This window comes from Acomys russatus, chromosome 7 (assembly GCF_903995435.1).
Source record: "Acomys russatus chromosome 7, mAcoRus1.1, whole genome shotgun sequence".
In the NCBI taxonomy this organism is placed as follows: Eukaryota; Metazoa; Chordata; class Mammalia; order Rodentia; family Muridae; genus Acomys; species Acomys russatus.
The window spans coordinates 2262043-2277176 of record NC_067143.1 but is presented as its reverse complement, the minus strand read 5'-3'; the positions used below and the strand labels follow the sequence as shown (position 1 = coordinate 2277176).

Here is a 15134-nt window from a genome sequence, read left to right as displayed (position 1 = left end):
GGCACCAGCCAAGGACAATAGGGCAGTAAACTTTAAACCCCTACCCAGATCTAGCCAATGGTCAGAATATTCTCCACAGTTGAGTGGAAAGTGGGGTATGACTTTCACACGAACTCTGGTGCCTCACATTTGACCATCTCCCCTGGATGAGGAGACCTGGTGGCACTCAGAGGAAGGATAGCAGGTTACCAAGAAGAGACTTGATACCCTATGAGCATATACAGGGGGAGGAAATCCCCCTCAGGAACAGTCATAGGGGAGGGAATAAAGGGAAAAAGGGAGGGAGGGAAGAATGGGAGGATACAAGGGATGAGATAACCATTGAGATGTAACAAGAATAAATTAATCAAAATTTTTTTAAAAAGACATTGAAAGTCTTTCACGTTTTAACTTTATTATGAAAAGGGTTGCAAACAACAAAAAAATTCACATACTGCAATTAACCATCCCAGAGACTATGCAACTCAAAAAGCACTTTCCCACTTCTCCTGTATTTGTCTATTCAAGTGAATGGAATATATTTATATATATACCATTTTCATTACACATTTATCCATTAATAGACAATTGAGTTCATCCCAATTTGTGCTGGTAAATAAAACAGCAATAAACATAGGGTATATTCTCTAGCGTTGGGTGTGAAGTTCCCTGGGTATAAGCCCTGGTGAGAAAGAGCTAAGTCATGTGTGTATGCTAGTTGTAGCTTTAATTTTTTTTTTTAATCATCTCCAAGCAGAGTTTCATTTCAGTGTTGTAATTTATACCAACCAGACACACACACACACATACACACACACACACACACACACACACACACACACACACACACACACACACAAAACACCCCTACGGTGATTGAGGTTTCCTTTCTCTCCACATCCTCTCTAACATTTGTTATCAGATTAGTTGATGACAGCCATTGTGCCTGGGGTGAGGCACTAATTCCAAGTTGATTCAATTTGTGTTTCTCTGATGCTATTTTAGGGATCATGACCACTTTTTACCATATGTATTGTTCCATGGATTTTAATTTTTGTAATTCTTAGGAAATTCTGCCTATGAGCCCCTATCCAGAGTGTTGCTGGTACAGAATCTCTCCCATTCTGTGGTGTCTGTGTGCTCTGCTAATTGTTTGCTTTGGTGTACAGTTCTGTTTCAGTGGAGTTAGTTTGTGTGCTGTGGGTGCCTTTTTCTAATCAATAACCTATTGCCCATCTGTGTCCTTAAAGGCATTCCCTATGTTCCCTAGGTTACTGTTTTTCTAGTTTTTCATAAGGTTTTCCTCCATATTAACGTTACCTACAGGTACAGCATTTCAAATCACATCTCCTTATCATGAATTTTACTTGCGAGACATGTACACTATGATCCTATGAGACATAAACACAGTATTCATGCAAGATAGATGAACATGTGTACCCTTATGTTCTTGCTTCATGGATATGATTTTGAGACTCTCGTGTTTTCACAGAGTTGGAAGATTCATTATAGATTCATGACTATAGTAGAAACCATGTTCTGCATAAATGTCCTCACTCATCTACATCCATAGTTTCCTTAAGTCTCTTTATATCCAGGAAAGCACTGTGCCTGGTGTCACGGGGTCAATCTGTCCTTTTTGTTTCAGGGTCTGTTGACATTCAGGGATGTGGCTGTGGACTTCTCCCAGGAGGAGTGGGAATGCCTGGACTCCGCTCAGAAGGCTCTGTTCATTGATGTGATGGTGGAGAATTACAGCAACCTGGTCTCTGTGGGTGAGGACATTTTGCTTGTAAAATTTCTAACTCACCCATCATATGTACCGATTTAATAGATTATAAACTCTCTGTTAAGCTGTCTTAGAAAAATCAGGACACTAAGGACAATTTGGCAGCATAAAAGAACTTTTTCATGGTATATGCTCTTTCCTTTTTTTTTTTTTTTTTTTCTTTTCTTCTTTCATTTACAGGCATCATGCACCCTTCATTTGGGTCCCAGTACACAATCAGGAGCACAGTAGCATATAATATTTCCACCCATAATATTTTTTTTCTTTTACCTAGATTCTTTTCATATACAATATATCTGGACTATAGCTTCCTGACAATATTCTTGGATATCTGGCAGAATACTTGTTTTCCATTCATACCTTTTGAAAATCCAATGCTTTATTTATTACTAGTACTACTACTACTAATGTTGTTGTTGTTGTTGTTGTTGTTGTTGTTGTTGTTATTATTATTATTGGGAAATAACTTCCTTCATTCTATTAAGTGACCTCAGTCTTGAAGGCAATTGTGTCTTCTGAGCAGTACTCTTTTTTTCCATTTGTGAGTACATATGCTGGGAACTTGAAATTGGAAAAGTTTACTTCATTATCCTTATCTCAGAAAAAGAAAAGCAGTTAAAAATACAGACATGTATTCTAGATATAATCAATTAATGAGCTCATTCCCTATGCTAATTATTAATTCCTCAATTACATGTTACATCTTCTTTGAAGGCTGTCACTGTTTTGTGAGATTTCATGTACTAGTAAAAGAAAAAGTTTGACCTCTGGGACATTCATTCTAAATAGTTGCTGCTGAGAGAGAGCATAGGCTGGCAGTTATTTATCAAATGTCTAATTTTGGACCACACCCAAATAATCTGAATTGTACTTATTTTCTAGAGAACTATTGCATATGTGATACTGGCCATCAACATGTGAATACTGAAAAGCAGTCTTGTCAGTGTAATGGACTTGGCAAATGGATTCAAGAACGCTCCAAATGTTCACTTTACAAAAATAGTCCAACTACAGAAAACTCTAGCAACTACAGAAGTAGTAATCACAGGAATGCGTCTATTTACTTGTCAAACCCAGAGAGACATAAAAGCCTTAACAGTGGAGAAGAACCTTGCAAAGCTAAATACTGTGAGAACTCTTTAAATTTGTGTCCCAACATTACTGAAGATCAAAGACTCTACACTGCAAAGAAAGAGCACACACAGGAGGAATATGATGACATTGTTGGTTCAACATACAGTCTTTTACAACAAACAATCTACCTTGAAGAGAAACCACACCAGTGTGGGAAATGTGGGAAATGCTTCAGTACCTCCTCAAACCTCAATGTACATCGCAGAATTCATACTGGAGAGAAACCCTATAAGTGCAATGTTTGTGAAAAGTCTTTTAACCAGTGTGTAAGTCTTAAAACACATCACAGGCTTCATACTGGGGAGAAACCTTACAAATGCAAAGAATGTACAAAGTCTTTTCGTCAGTTGTCAGCACTCAAAAGCCATCAGAATACACATACTGGAGAGAAGCCTTACAAATGCAAGGAATGTGACAAATCTTTTACTGTAAAGTCGACTCTTAAAAAACATCAGAGAATTCATACTGGAAAGAAACCCTACAAGTGCAGTGTTTGTGACAAATCCTTTACCCAATGCTCAAGTCTCAAATCACATCAAAGACTTCATACTGGAGAGAAACCTTACAGCTGCAGGGAGTGTGGAAAGTCATTTCGTGTGTTGTCAGCACTTAAAAGCCATCAGAAAATGCATACTGGTAACAGACATTCTGTAGAGACACTTTACAAATGCAATGAGTGTAACACAACATGTCTCCACTATTCATCCCTTAAAAGGCATCAGAGATTTCATTCTCTAGAGAAATTATATGAATGCAAAGAATGTGGTAAGTGCTATATTCAATTATCACACCTTACAATACATTACAGAACTCATACTGGTGAGAGACCTTACAAATGTGAGGAATGTGACAAATCCTTTACTTCAACCTCAACTCTTAAAAAACATCAAAAAATTCACACTGGAGAGAAACCTTACAAATGTATGGAATGTAACAAATCTTTTATCCAGAAATCACATCTTAGGAGACACCACAGAGTTCACACTGGAGAGAAACCTTATGTTTGTAAGGAATGTGACAAATCTTTTTCTAAGTCTTCAACTCTTAGAGAACATCAGAAAATTCATACTGGAGAGAAAATTTACAAATGTAAAGACATAAAAGAGTTCATTCTGAAGTGAGACATCACTTCTGTAAGGAATGTGGGAAATCTTTTACTAGGAGCTCATATCTTAGAATACATCAGAAAATTCATACTGGAGAAAAACCTTACAAATGCAAAGACTGTGACAAATCCTTTATCCAGCTTTCAAAACTTAAAGTACATTATGGAGTCCATACTGAAGAGAGAACTTGCATGTATAAGAAATGTGGCGAATCCCTTTCTATGTGCTCACTTTTACAAGCACATCAGAAAATGCATACTGTGGAGGAAAATAGTGTTATAAATATTGTGACATAGCATTTATCTTGTATTATCTGCTCACCAATCACAACAGTATACATAATAAAAACATAAGGATAAGAAATGTGTGACTGCCTTTAAAGAAGTTTTAAATCTTAGAAGGCAGTCAGAGAATTTATATTAAAATTAAATTCTGCCACTCTGTCTGAAAAGGGTTCTTTTTAATGTAAATAGGCATTTTCACCACATGTGTCATGACCCCTCCCATGGAGCCTGTGTGACAAATACTGCATTCTCTGAGGCAACGACCCCAAACCAGGTAGAATCTCCTGGAACAGGAATGATGTTCCTGACAGGAGAAATTTGATTGCAGGGTTTGTTTGTTTGTTTTTTTTTTTTTTTTTCTTTCTCATTTTGTTTACATTTTTTGTCTTTATCCTAATTTTTTTTCTTTTTTTTTCTTTTTCTTTTTTTTATTAATTTATTCTTGTTACATCTCAATGTTTATCCCATCCCTTGTATCCTCCCATTCCTCCCCCCCCCCCATTTTCCCATTATTCCCCTCCCCTATGACTGTTCCTGAGGGGGATTATGTCCCCCTATATATTCTCATAGGGTATCAAGTCTCTTCTTGGCTACTTGCTGTCCTTCCTCTGAGTGCCACCAGGTCTCCCCCTCCAGGGGCTTTATCCTAATTTTTAAAACTTTATTTTTAAAACTTTATTTTCTCTATCTTATTTTTTAAACTTTACTCTCAGATCAAGATTTTTTAGGTGTGTATCTTGTTATGAGATGTTGTTAACACAGGACTGTAGCCAGGGACTGTTCAAGCTTAAAGTTCATTGTCAAGCTCCACTGGTCTTCTCTACATATCAAAGAAACCTAGCTAAGAGTTAGTCGTTTGGTACTATCTTGTGATATTTACCAAGAAACAGAGTGTTTCAAAAACTACCTTGAATCCTGTAACCTCAGCACCAGATGCTGGACAAAAATTTAGTAAGAGAATTCTGACCTTTGACAAGGAAAGCATCTGTGTACTGATACCAAGCCAGTTGCTGAGGAATGATGATGTCTTTTACTGTGCGTTCTGTACCCTGTATTGCTTCATTTAAAGTTGTAATTCAAATTATGACAACATTATCTGTACCCTGTTCTGTGTATGCTTGATTGCTCACTGACCCCCTTGAACCTACTCCATGGAGACTGTAACCACCACAAAGCCCCCCTGCTTTTAAAATAAATGTTTAAAAACTTAAACTGGTTAGCTCCAAAATACACTGAGATGCAAAACTCAATTTTGAGTTGCTCTGTTTGTCAACTGCCTTATCTTCTGGTCACCGACGCTCCAAGAACTCCCGTTCTCAAGGACCCAGCCCGGACTGAGTTGGTCCGTGACAAGTGGCGCCCAACGTGCAGCTTAAAACAAGGTAAGCTAGCTCTCCTATTTTTAAATACTTTTTTCAAACGAAAATAAGGACCTCACCATAGAGACTCAAAAAAAAAAAAAAAAAAGCTAAACTAAGGAGGCAAGTAGGTAAAAACTATGGGACAATCTCAGTCCAAAAACAGAGTTACGTTTCTCACAGTTTCAAGTCATGTTAAAGGGTAGAGGTGTAAAAAAGAGTTTGGCAAAATTTTATAACTTTTTGTTAAAAGTGAGTCCCTGGTTCCCAAGGAAAGCCTGTCTTTAGAAATCTAAACCGCATGCCTTTAATCCCAGTACTCAGGATTAAAGAAGCAGGAGGATTGCTGTGAATTCAAGGCCAGCCTGGTCTACAAAGCGAGACCAGGACAGCCAAGGCTAACACAGAGAGACCCTGTCTCGAAAAAGAAAAGAAAAGAATAAAAATAGTCTATAAAGCCCATGGTCCAAGTCAGATACCAACACAGACATTTTCCTTGTGGGTAAATATTAGAGATTTGTTATCAGACAAACCTAAAATAGACTTGTTCACAAAGGAAGCAGCCTCTAAGGAGGAGGCTGCTCCATTAAAGCCAGACTAAAAGAAACACTAAATGAGATGCTTCCTCCCTCTAAAGGATCAAACATATTATTAAAACAACTTACATAAAAAAATGCCAATACTCTCTGCCAAAAACTAATTTAAAAACAGGGACTGTAGATGCCTCAGCCAACGCTGGGTTCAGAAAATAGCTGCGCTATAACTTTATAAGAAAAACATTTTTATGCTGTCAAAACCTAAAAGAAGGTAAGGATTAAAAAATTTCATATTTTTCTTGTGGTCTACAGGGTCACCTTAGAGGTGACTACTCCAAAGAAAAACAGGCCTCCAAAAGATAAATACGCCTCTGGGGTGATGTCCTTGGTATTTAAAAAAAAAAAAAAAACATTAAAAATATGAGTGTAAATCAAAGTTTCACAAAGATGAAACCCCCTTATGGATGGAGAGACAAAAAATGAGATGAAGGGCAAGCCCTCAACCCAAAAGTAAAAAAAGGACACACATATACACACACACACACACACACACAAAACAAAGTAGCTTAATTCCTCTTGCCCTAAATCTAACATCTTAGGCCTGTGAAAAACAACACCAATAAGTACAGCGTCAGATCTTACAGTAGATAAAGATTATCCACTTTCTCTTTATGAGAACATACAATTAGTAAAAACAAGATTTAATGGACAATTACCATAAAGGTAAAAAAATTCAAAAATATTGAATTTATACAGATAAAATTTCATAGATAAATGAGGAGCCTGTTTAGATTTATCAGTGGCCCCTCATACAAAATATATAGAAAAATATGGACATTAAAGCAACTTGTTAAAAAACAATTAGATACAAGGCATAAAAAATAAAATAGTCCATAAGATAATCCTGTGTTTGTTATTTTTTTTAAAAAAATCAGGGAGATAGAGATTTTTACAAGATTTTAGAACTGTAAATAAGACTATACATGATATGGGGGGCCTTCAACCTGGTCTCCCTTCCCCTATTGATATTTCCCAAAACTACTATATTATTGTCATAAATCTAAAAGATTGTTTTCTCACTATTAAATTACATCCAACAGATTGTCATGAATTTATATTTAACATACTTTCAGTTAACTTTCGAAAACCTTTTCAAAGGTATCAGTAAAAAGTTTTGCCACAGGGAATAAAAGGTAGTCCCACTCTTTGTCAAAAATTTGTGGATCAAAGATTAAAATCTGTAAAAAGTAAATATAAAAACACTTTTATTTTACATTATATAAATGATATTCTTATGACAAAAAAATTGACTAAATTCATTCTTAAAGATATGATTGAGTCTTTAACTCAATATAGATTAGTTATAGCCCCCAACAAAATACAGTATAATAAACCAATTAATTACTTGGAAAAAAACTGTAACAACTGTATTATGTCACAAAAGTTACAATTTAAGATTACTTAATGATTTTCAAAAATTATTTAAAAATATGAATTAGATTAAACCTTATTTAAAAATTACTACTAGACAATTACATCATATGCTTAAAACTCTAAAAGGAGCCGGGTGTGGTGGCGCACGCCTTTAATCCCAGCACTCGGGAGGCAGAGGCAGTCGGATCGCTGTGAGTTCGAGGCCAGCCTGGTCTACAAAGTGAGTCCGGGATGGCCAAGGCTACACAGAGGAACCCTGTCTCGGGAAAAAAAAAAAAAAAAAAAAAAAAAAAAAAAAAAAAAAAACTCTAAAAAGAGATCCAGATCCAAGATCTCCCAGACAGTTAGCACAAAAAACCTTACAACAACTAAAACTAATAAAACAAAGGATACAGGATGCCAGAGTACAACAAATTAATTATACTAAGCCTTGGTCTCTCATTATATTAAAAATTACTTATTCACTCACTGCTTGCCTTTGGCAGGACAGAGTCTTAAAATAGATATATTTGCCTCATCCACAAATAAAAATGGTTTCTTCCTACCTGTATATGTGTAGTCAATTAATCATAAAAAAATTAAGATCTCAAACGTTATTTTTTAAAAATACAAAAAATAATTATTGTTATAACAAAAAACAATTAAAGACTCTTTTACAGACATGTAACAATTAGAAAATTGCTCTATCATAATATATAGGTCAAATAAAATTTCATGTACCTCAACACCTTATATTAAAATTTGTGAAAGAGACAAATATTATTTTTCCTTCAAAAATAACAAAGGATCCTGTAACAAGAGCCCTTTTGTTGTTTACTGATGGATCCTCAAATGGAACTTCAACAGTATATACTACAGATAGACCACCAATTATAAAAAAAGTCACAACAGATTTCTACCCAACAAGCGGAGATTATTAGTCATCACCACTTTTAAAAATTTACATTAAACATTTAACCTTTATACAGATTCAAAACACATAGTTCATCTTTTTCCAAATATTAAAACTGCCTTATTGTCTAAAAACTCAAAAATCATTCTGCTGTTACAAAAACTATAAAAGTTGTTACAAAATCAAAGTCAAAAAAATCTACATAAGACACGTTAGGGGACATTCTAACCTTCCAAGACTTTTATCTTTAGGTAACCAAATGACAGATATGCTTACTAAATTACATATTATTACAGAATTATTAAAACAAGCTATCAATAGCAGTGCTTTACATCATCAGAATGTTTTAACTTAGAAAAAATGTTTAATATCACCAGGAAACAAGCTAAACAAATTGTAAAAACTTCAGACAATGCCCTGATGTTTATCATCCACTAGAGATGAGAATTAATCCTAGGGGATTAAAGGTTCAGATCTTCTAACAGGTAGATGTCACCCATATCCCTAAGTTAGAGAGACTGGCTTATGTATATGTGACAGTGGACACCTAGTCACATACTGTAATAACTACAACTAAAACTAGTAAAGCTGTAAAGGTTGTGATTCAACATTCTTTGAGACTACCAAAAATAAAAATAAAAACTGACAGTGGTCCAATTTATAGCTCACAAGCATTTTCTAAGTTCTGTACACAATAAAAAATTAAACATACAACAGATATTCCTTATAATCCACAGGGCCAAGCAATCATTAAAAAGACTCATCAAAATATAAAAATACAACTTCAAAGACTTAAGAAAAGTGGTCATTACTATTCCCCACAACAACTACTTAACCATGCCTTATTTGCTATTGGAAGGGGCCAGGAAGCAACATTGATATTGAACCAAGGGTCCAGCTTGACTCGAGGCCAGCCACTCTGTGCTGAGGGTTCAGCTCGACTCAAAGCCAGCCTATCCTGAGGGTCCAGCTTGACTCAAGGTCACCCAGCCTATGCTAAGGGCCCAGCTTGACTGAACGCCTGCCAGCCTGTGCTGAGGGTCCAGCTTGACTGAAGGCCAGCCAGCCTATGCTGAGGGTCCAGCTTGACTCAAGGCCGGCCAGCCAGCCTATGCTGAGGGTCCAGCTTGACTCAAGGCCAGCCAGCCTGTGCTGAGGGTCCAGCTTGACTGAAGGCCAGCCAGCCTATGCTGAGGGTCCAGCTTGACTCAAGGCCAACCAGCCTATGCTGAGGGTCCAGCTTGACTCAAGGCCAGCCAGCCTGTGCTGAGGGTCCAGCTTGACTCAAGGCCAGCCAGCCTGTGCTGAGGGTCCAGCTTGACTGAAGGCCAGCCAGCCTATGCTGAGGGTCCAGCTTGACTCAAGGCCAGCCAGTCTGTGCTGAGGGTCCAGCTTGACTCAAGGCCAGCCAGCCTATGCTGAGGGTCCAGCTTGACTCAAGGCCAGCCAGCCTGTGCTGAGGGTCCAGCTTGACTCAAGGCCAGCCAGCCTGTGCTGAGGGTCCAGCTTGACTCAAGGCCAGCCAGCTTGTGCTGAGGGTCTAGCTTGACTCAAGGCCAGTCAGCCTGTGCTTAGGGTCCAGCTGTATCTAAAAATATTCGACTACCCCTACCCCTGGAATATACTTACCCTCCTAGGTAGCCTGCTAAATTCTGCTTTTACAAGAAGATATAAAAAGCACTTGCGCCTGCTTTCGGGCGGTTGGCAGCTTGAAAGAGCTTGTCAGACCTCGATGCGCATCGACTCAATAAAATTCCTGTGTGTATTGCATCGACATCGGACTCCGTTTCTCTCTGGGGACTCAGACATAGACTAGAGATCTCTCTGGAGGTTTCAGTCTTACAGTATTAATCATCTTAATACAGATGATAAAGGTCTGAATCCCACGCAGAAGCATTGGACACCTCTCCAATCTTCTGCTATGCCTACAGTAATATAAGACTTACTGATGGGCACCTAGAAAGGGCCAGACATTTTAATTACTTCAGGACGAGGATATGCTTCCGTGTTTCCACAAAATACAAAGTCACCTGTATGGATCCCAGACCTACAGGTCCCACCTTTCAATCAAAAAGTCCATTGTCCAAAAGAGGGGAAAAAAAGAAAAAAAAAAAAACTTCAGACAACAATATCACAGATAAAAAAAATAAAAAGCTCATTCTCCACCAGTCTCAAACTGACTCTTCACTGCCTCATGGGTCAGCACAGAAACAACCTCCAAATCGGGGTCAGATCCAGTTTCTTACCACTCATGCCTTACAGACCTCTGCTGCCCTAAAAAAAAAAAAAAAAAAAAAAAAAACCTCCTAATATCTATGCATAGCCAGCTGCTGAGAGGTAAAGAGAGACCTTTCCTTCCTAGACTGTTATGGTCTCGTGTGAGACCAATGCTAGTACAGCAGCTGTTGGTTACTGATTACACTAGCTGTGAGGAGTCTGGAGAAGGGCATGCCTTAGCCTTTCCCCTCTTTCCCTTATGTCCTAATTACCTGTTCTTCCTCAGTGTTCCCAGAGCTATAATGGGATGAGCTATAATGGGAGGGTGCAACTGACTTTTTAAGAACTAGACTCGTATACTTTACTTATTTTCTGCCTCTGGGACAGCCAAGGATCTCTGCATCCACCAGAAACCTGTTTCATCCCACAGCACTTTTTGCATGAGCTACAAAAGCCTACTTACTACTGAGTTAGTGTAATGGCAACACTACCATCTAGTGGTGAGAGCACTACCCGCGGGATGAATTATTTCCTGGGCTCTTTTCAATGAGCAGTACCACTGATTTCCACCTGTTTCTTTTCAAGATCTAAGATCCGCAAATGTCTCCGCCCCTTTCCCCTCCGGCACTCAGAATTGCAGTATTCGGCTTGGCTTCTTATTTTTGTGTTGGAGATAAAACCCTGGCATCTGAATTTAGCCTCTTATTGTTTGGTTAGAATATGTAGCACATAGGTTAGTAGTCAAGTGGAGGGGTTACGCTGTCTATCATTGATCTGATTGGTTCAGAACTCACTAAAGGGTCAGATATAGGGTACAGCGTCCTACTAGATCCAGTTCTAATCTAGGATGGCAAAGACCACGTGAGGAGCCTGTGCAGAGCGGTTCCAATGCAGCCCTTCCGCTGGAGGTCTCTGGGACGCAACCTGAGACCGAGAGGGAGGGACCAGTATCAGTGGGGTGCGGCCATTCACCCGGAAAGAGAGTTTCAGAGCCTATGGGGGAAGTGCGTAGAGTGGGAGGAGTTAAGAGGAGTGACGTTGAAAGGAAACTAAAACATTGTAGAAGAGAGGTCACGGAAGTTGGACTGAGGAGCCTAACCTGAAGTGGCATCGGACCATTCCTGGAAAAAAAAAAAATGCGGGTCTATATCGTGGAGAGTCTCCTGGTGCAGACCTGGGACATTGCTGGGCCTCGCAGGGACGCTTGAAATGCCCTGAGTCAAAGGTGCAGGACTGGGCGTCTTGAGAGTCACCAGTCAGCGGCACAGCAGCTGGAAACACAGCCAGGCAGCACTGGAATTTCCCAGGTCAGAGGAGCTATGGGGCTGGGAATGCAGCGGGAGGAACCAGGGTCCAATCGGTTTCTCTGCTGTTCATAAGGAAGCTTGGTCTGAAATTCTGCTATGGAGGTCTTCCTTGTCGATAAATTTTAGGTCAAGTAAACTGGAATAATCCTGATTTTGTTTCAAGGATCCTCTAGTTGCAAAATATTCTTATTAGAATACTCTAGTAGAATATTTGAATTTATCTGTTGTATTTACAAACACAGTTCTCGTGGTGAAAATGAAAAGAACAAAGCTCTTTAATTTACAGTCATCAATCCTAACTCCCCTGATGTACCCGGGAACTTACTTGGTGACTTGGCATCCCCTGAGAGCTTTCAGATACGAGTCATGAAAGGAGAGGCTGCAGAGTTAATCAAATCTGAAATATATACTATTTTGTGTATTTTACACGTACAATTATAAATATCATTTATAAGTAAATGGTTTTTATCCATCATTACCTTCTCATCTCAAATATATGCACTCTGTGAAGTAAATACAACAATCTGAAAAATGTCTTAGCCAGACCTGGTGGCACAGGCCTTGAATCCCAGGAATCCAGAAACAGAGGCAGGTGGATCTCAGTGACTGGAAGACCAGCCTAGTGGACACAGTGAGTTCCAGGACACCGCATAGCTACACCTGCAGACCCTGTCTCAAAACAAAACAAGAAACAAAGGAAATGTGCACCTCAGAATCTGAGAAGCACAGTCTGCTGTTTGAGGGTATGAGGTCACAGTATTTCCACAGTTAGAAAAGGCATTATAAGCCAGGTGGGGTGTTGCCAAACCCCTCATTCCCAGCCCTCAGGAGGCAGAGGCAGGAGGATCTGTGAGTCTGATGCCAGCCTACTCTACACATCCAGTCAGGACAGCAGGACTTCTGAAGGGCCAGCCTGACTCCATCTTAAGGATGGAAGGCATTTTCTTATAAGGTCAGATAAAGTTCATTTATGTTTGCTGTAAACATTGATATTGACCGTGCTTTAAACACTTTTTAGAATTTGACATGCTCCCCACCCAATGTGTGTTTGACTCACAGCTTGAACATACCCTGATAAGACAAAATGTTCTGAAAAATAATTTTCAAATGTTTAACCAAGTTCCTACTTAACCAAAATACCTCTGGAAATGCCCAACCTTTGACCTCTAACCCACCCAAGCCCTCTAGTTTCGGGGATATGTAAGCCCCACAGTCTTGTATGTTCAATACTGTCTTTTCAAACCCCACTTTATGGAAAAATCCCTGTCTGACAGAAAATAAAGCTAGCGTAATCCGATCAAAGAATTTGGGTAATTGTTTTTACTCTCATTCAGGGAGATTATACTACAAAAAGAAACCCTGTCTCTAAAAAAAAGAAAACAGCTGGGGAGATGGCTCAGAGGTTGAGAGGACTGCCTGCTCTTCCAAAGGTCCTTAGTTCAATTCCCAGCAACCACAATGAGATCTGGTGCCCTCTTCTGACATGCAGGCACACGTGCGAGCAGAATATGAATAAATAATAAATAAATAAATTTTTAAAAAAATAAAAATGAAAAATGAAAACGAAGAGAAAAGGAATTACAGCATACGTCAGAAATAGAAAACATCTTTTCAATGACTGTGATCACTTATGTATCTCAAAAAAAAAATTGTCTGCAACAGTGTTTTTCTCCTGGGTTCAAACAGAACCCATGTCTGTTCATAGACACATGACAAAGTATTATTTCTGAGTTCTTCTGTTTCCTTTCTTTGAGACCTGCACTCACTGTTGGTCTGTCTAGTCCAGAACTCACTATGAATACTAGACTAGGTTGGAGTTCACAGAATTCCACCCACCTCCTCCCAAGTTCTGGGATTAAAGGTGTGCACCAGTACAACTGTTCAAACTGCTATCTTTAGTTTTGTGCTCATCTGACAGCCAGTGGTATGACTGTGGACTTCTCCCAGGAGGAAGGGCACTGCCTGCACCCCACTGAAGGGCTTTGTGTGAAGACTGGATGTTGCAGAATTACAGCACTCTGCATTCTGTGAGGGAGAATAGTTTGCCTGCTCTCTGCCTGGCTCCTCCTCGGGGTCCCGGGAAAACAAGTCGTCATGAGTGTGACCTCTGTGTACAGGAGCCTCACATCTCACAGGGTGAAGTGAAAACTCAGAGGAACACTGAAAATGTTCATGAATTGTTCCCTCTTCTTATAAGTCCCTTTGGGAGGTGTAAGGCTTCTATCATTTTTGGTCCATGGTAAATTCACACCCTCACTAGGGTATAATATTGTCATCCCAATCATTCAGATTCATTTTGTTCATTCACCTTTTATTGATGGGTGATTGAGTGTGGCCTTCCAGGTATGCTAAATGAAAATGAATTTTAAATATTCTCAGTATTCTGACACACTGCATGGCAGTTGGGTAATCACTTGTAGAATCCTCCCTTTATCTACTGAGCACAGAACTGTGTTAGAAATCCAGATGCTTTCTGAAGAGTCTCTTTCTCATGTGCAGGGCTCACTGACCACCCAGACCTTCTGAGCTGTGGAGCAGAAAAGAGTGGCCTGGAAGATGGAGAGGAAGGAGACAGGAACAAAGGATCCAGGTATGCTGGAGGGACTGATGAAGGGATGACGAGAGGTTTAAGTGAATGGGAGAGTGGGACATGAAATCAGTTTTACCACATTCTCTTTCACTATAAGTAGTTGTGGAGACCTCCACTGAGAAAAATCTCAGGATTATCCTATTGTAGGTATGAGAAGTCTTCCTACAGACAAATCGATAGTAAGGAGACAAATGAAATTGTGTTTGACTGTGCATGTGAGTGATGCTGACCTTATTGCTTTCACGTCATTGATCATGCCTTCATACCATAATTAAATGGTTTTCATTTCTATAATTTTATTGTATTAGAAAGTGATGGAGGTGGGAGCAGTGGTGCAAGCTACAATCCCAGCACTCAGAGAAGCAGAGGCAGATGGATCTATGTGAGTTCTAGTGCACCCTGGTCTACAGAGCGAATGCAAAACAGTCAAGGATACACAGAGAAAACCTGTCTGGAAAAAAGTGATGAAAACTAATAGCTCTCAGTGTATTCATTGATTTCAGAAATT

At 39.1% G+C, this 15134-nt stretch overlaps 1 protein-coding gene and 1 pseudogene across 1 annotated transcript in view; both read left to right on the top strand.

Annotated features, from left to right (window-relative positions):
- Window positions 1-15134, top strand: part of LOC127191345 (zinc finger protein 54-like) — a 213296-nt gene that overhangs the window by 21903 nt on the left and 176259 nt on the right. The window lies entirely within an intron of this gene.
- Window positions 1532-15134, top strand: part of LOC127191349 (zinc finger protein 883-like) — a 65463-nt pseudogene continuing 51860 nt past the window's right edge.